Raw genomic sequence first — 5,383 nt, forward strand, 5'->3', positions numbered from 1 at the left:
ACACTATCTGTGTAAAAGGGTGACAGAGAGAGAGAGAGAGGGAGAGAGAGAGAGAGTGAGAGTGAGAGAGAGTGTGAGAGTGTGAGAGAGTGAGTGAGTGTGAGAGAAAGACTTGTACGGGAAGAGGAGAAGAGAGTGTAGACGCGAGGGATCGATTAAACGACCGGGTTCGTATGTTACAGTCATGAAATATGGATGTTGTCACTACAGGTTCAGTCAGTGTCTCCTGCTGAACTTCTATGGCTGAATTCATCTGCTATTAGTTAGCAGCCAGTTAGCATACAAACGAAATGTAACGCCACCGTCGTCTCATTATTTCTTCTCTGTCTGTCCCTCTCTCTTGTCTCCAGTATTATCAGGTGGCACAGAACCTTTGAAGACCGACGCCGTGCACTTAAACCCGGGCTTTTCCCGCTGGATTTGGAAACATTTACTGTAACGCTGACCGTGTCTATTTGAGCTGATACAGGATGTCTGGACAGAGCATTACAGACCGGATAACTGCCGCTCAGCACAGTGTCACCGGGTCGGCGATATCCAAGACTGTGTGCAAGGCGACCACGCACGAAATAATGGGGCCAAAAAAGAAACATTTGGATTGTAAGTATCCTATTTGTTGGGTTGTTTTATTTGTCGGGGCCCGGCGTTTTCTTTAGGTAGCTACCAACAGAATGTGAATGCTGTGTCTGTGGCTATGAGGCCTGCACATACATATAACAGTAACTTAGCCAATATGCGTTTCTACAGGCATTGAATAGATAGAAGTCATTGTATCTCAGGTAGCAGCAAGGCTAACCGTTTTGATAAGCAGTTTGCTAATGGCATAGGCTCAGTTTTAGCAGCTCGGGTTCTTGTTACTTCTCTGTAAAACATTCATGAATTTCACTGTTTGGCTCGTTTTTGGTACAGCAAGGTAGGGTTCCCATGTTCCTTGGAAAACCAGCAAATTAGAGACTACCATAAAACTAATAAGAATAGCCTGGGCATTTATTTGCTTAGATCACTGAACTCCCCCTGCCTTTATTGGGGACGGGTGTCAGTTTGGGACAGGCATTCCTTTAGCACAAACACAACTCTTGCTCCACACAGATGGAAATACTATCCAACTATCATATGCTGCTTCTACATAGTTTTATTCAGCAAATTTGACAACTAACAGCTTGAATTTCAGGTCGTATTTATTTCTCTGTGGCGCCGTGGTCACATTTACAGCAGGTGAAGATTTATGAGACCCAGCATACAGGCGGCGTGCAACAAACTTCCCGGGACAATATTATTTTTATCGCTGGACCGTCACAGACTAAAGGAATATAAATAATGGAGAAGCGGACACAGGTTTTATAGATTCCGATACTTTCTATAAAATCCAGACCAGGCCTCTAATTGAGACTTGCCTTTATTTGTCATAACGTGTAGTCACACCAGGCTAATAAAGGAGACCGGCATCTATCTGTTTTATTAAACGTTTTAAGGTAGTTTTATCTATTTATCTGCTGTGGTGAGAGCAGTGGGTATTTAACCTGGGGTGTGGGAGCCCCACTATAGGTCGCCAAAGCTTCACAGGGGCTTGCGAAGGCTTCTTGATGTTAAGTGGTGTAAGAAAACATCATCTTTAATAGGCTTAAATTTTGACAAATTCTGTGTTTTGTCTCTCTCCTGATGCTTGGCCATTGTACTATTTGTGAACTGCAATAAAATGTCTTATATTCAGTGATTATACACTAATGAAAACATACTTATGAATATTATATTCCATTTCTGCCAATAGAGCTTTCTCAATGTTACACACTGGACCTTTTTAATTAAAAGAGCAGGTTTTCTGTTTGATGTTTTGTTATTTTAAAAAATGCTGAAATCCGAGACAGCCACAGTATTTTCTTGGACATTACACATACCTAAATGGTTTAATCTGAGTAAGAAACAATATTGGCATAAACATTTAGCATTTGTGACTTTATAAGGCTAACTTGTATAGCCTATGAAATTATTATTTCAGCTTGAATTGTTTTGTATCACACTTCCATGTGATATTTGGGTTAGCTAATATTTAAGCTTTTAGAATGGCCAATAAGTCACACTATCAAGCCAGGCTATTTTCCAAAACTAGGCATTTAATTTGAAATTTGAAAAAGTAGTAACTGTAACTTTGGCTTAATTATGCATCTCCAACATTATAAAGAGCCTGGAATTTATGTGTTACATGATTTTTATTTTTTTTTTTCAGAATGTGGCATACTCAGACTACAAATATTCGAGCTGTGTCTGTATTATGAGTGTGTTTTCTAAGTGTGTGCTACAACAATGACATCACTTTAAAGCTCAGTAGAAATTTCTGTCTATGCCAGCAGTTCTAGTGCCTGTTGAGTCTGTTCTTATTTCAAGAAGTGGCTGTGGAGTAGTGAACTTTGACGTACAGCTTTATCAAGAGCACACAAGCAAATTCATATTCAGCAGGGTTATTACCAGATCTACTGTTGCCACCTTTCAGAATAAGGTGGTTTTAGTGTTGAGCTGTTAATAAGAATAATAATCTTTACAAATTTGTAGAGGTTTGCACTTACTTTGGGTCATATTTGACTTTCTATCTATCACATTCCTCCATGGTGCTGTCGGGTGCTTCCAAGTCAAACAGATCATATGTAGACATTTCCCTGTTTCGTGTCTGCAGGTGGAACAATATTGACATAGTAGTCAGCAGCGGATGCTAGTAAAGAATCGCCTTAAGCCGATGAGGAGTGGTATGTGCCAGTGGAAGAGGAGTGACATACCGTTTTCAGGTCCCATATGCCAGTCTCACAGCAGAGACACTAGTGCTACTAATTAGCTAGCCGTTTACAAATCAGCCAACACCACGAAGCAACCAACGCCAGACCCACACTGCGTAGCCAAGACATAGCCAGCCTACCAACCCCAGCTTAGTTTAGGCTACAGTTGGCTAGTTTTATGCCCTTGCCTTGCATTGCTCTTGGCCAGTAGAAAGCAATCATTAGCTTAAGTGTAAAAATAAGTACTTTCAGACAGCTGAACAAGTGAATATACTCCTCCACAGTGTGGTAGAAATTGAAAGTATCTATTATAAGTTCACATAATGGCACTTTAATTTCATTAATTGTGACCCTAATTAATTTTTACCCCTGCTGTGTGTTTTAAATGTTTGTATTAATCATCTTTCAAAAAGTATTCTTTTTTTTCTTTTTCCATTCAGTTGTCCTTCTCCAGGCATAGACTTTAGCGATTTAGTCTTCAGTCTAGATTTTAGCTCGCTTCTGTCGGCCTTGCAAATGAAATGTGGCACACCAGGCACCTGAACTTGGCAGCATTTTGGTCCACAAACAGCAAACAGGCTGTTAGATGCATGGTCTAAAGTTCTCAATGACATGCCTGTAATAAACATTTAAGTATTCTCATGCCATCATGCTGCTCTGTTCTGTTGTATTAACTGGTCCAGTAACAGTATATTGCTTATTGCAGTACTCACAGTACAGTGTGGAATTCACATCCAGTTAACTCATATTTTTAGGTCTGGCTTGACCAAGTAGTGTCGTGTTTGATGTTGTAACGTGTTTTTGAATAACCACAGCCTTCAGCTGATGTAGTATGCAGCAATGCAGCCATATCCCAGTGATTCCAGCCAACCAGGTGATATGTGGCTCCTCTGCATAGCTGTTGAACCTATCCCTGAGGTTATCTAGAGACCCGCTGCCCAGCAGGAATCTCGCTTGGCTTTGAGGTATTTAAAGAGGGCTGAAGGCTGCACTTGTGTTTGGAGTTTCCTGACCAGCCAGATATAGCCATGATGTGTCTAGCTGCCATCCCTGTCTTTCTCCTGTCTGGACTGCAGGTGAGATATGGCCCTGTCCTTTCTGTTGAGTTTGCGCTGGACCACGGTTCACATTCTATAACACTGGCATGCTAGATAAACTTTGTCACACTGAGACTCTGCAATTACCAGACAGAGATAAGTAAAGAATGAACAAATCAATCTCTGCTGCCAGCTTCATCTTATTTACTTGCGTGTTTGTTGAAAGTAAGTGTGAAATGACTTCTGGGAAAATTTGCACCAAGTTGGTTTAGTTCAGTTTACACCCCAGCAGTGTGTATGCAACAACAGATTTTTTGGTCTTTGTAGCTCCACGGTTATGTAATGTATGGTATTTCCTTCACTGAGAGTTGCTGTTGAAATAGTGGGCAGCCCAAGTGCATGGCAGCAATCTTTTTTGTCAAGTTTAATTGCCATTATGCAAAGTCCATTACACACTGCTGTTAAACTGCTCAAAGGTCTCTCATGACATGATGAATATATAAAATCAGCAGTGGCTGTTGAACTTTGGTACTGGCATAAACATCTTGACTCGAGGAAATTTCCATAGGATTTGTAGGCGTATATATGTGCCCTAGATGTCCTTTTGGTCCGTGGTGCATTATTTAGAAGCTGCAGGTATTCATGTATTGATATTAGAGTCACATGTTCTTCAGTCTGGCGTAAAGTTGTGGTGGGAGAAGCTGCCTCGAATGTTTTTAATGGATATTGCATTAAAGGTAGACATCCAGAATAGTGCGCCATTTGTTAGTGTTACTTTATTACTTTTGAATTAGAGGATGAGGTGAGGGCATTGTATTACTACACTCCTAGATGCCACTAAATCCTACACACGTGTCCTTTGCACACTGCTGTACACACACTTACCCTCATGTTGGGGAGATTTTATTTATGCAATGTCAGGGTTTCTGCCAAAAAAGTTGATAGGCCCGGTGGCCAAGTGTCTTAATACTTAATAATTTAAATGGGTGCGTTCTATAAAAGTTAACTCCCTGTACAGTCACAAACAGGGAAGTTAGCTGTGGAGACCAAAACCGTTCTTTGTCCCAGGCTGTAAACATGTTTATTTCTGGTGTAAAGTTGGGCATTTTAATATAGGGCCTTATGAAGATTGACTCACTGCTGGAGACTCCCTCAAATGGCCCTTAGAGGAACTGCAGGTTTATGCCACATTCATTTCTCAGCCAAGGAGGTTGCCACTTGGTTCACACACATTAGCAATATATAACCAGAGTGTTCTAAAGCTGTACTGTTCATTTTCATAATATGATGACTTTGTTTTGTCGCTGAGGAGAGAATCAGTCTTGATGTAATGACACTTGCTTTGCAGTTTTTTATACCTGGATTTAGTCCAAGGTGTGTGAAAAGAGGATTGTTCCTCCAACAAGACATTTGCGCCACTTCCTGTTACAGGGTTCAGAGGGCTGACAAAAATTGTACTCTTCTGATATGTGTACATTTCTGCTGGACATTTAGTGGCAGTTTATTATAGTGTTGCACGGTACACCGATACTTCAAAAGTATCGCGATTCTCAGAAATTAAAAACGTCACGATTCCTAAAT

Source organism: Morone saxatilis, unplaced genomic scaffold (assembly GCF_004916995.1).
Source record: "Morone saxatilis isolate NCDOM2014 unplaced genomic scaffold, NCSU_SB_2.0 Contig20, whole genome shotgun sequence".
Taxonomy (NCBI): domain Eukaryota; kingdom Metazoa; phylum Chordata; class Actinopteri; family Moronidae; genus Morone; species Morone saxatilis.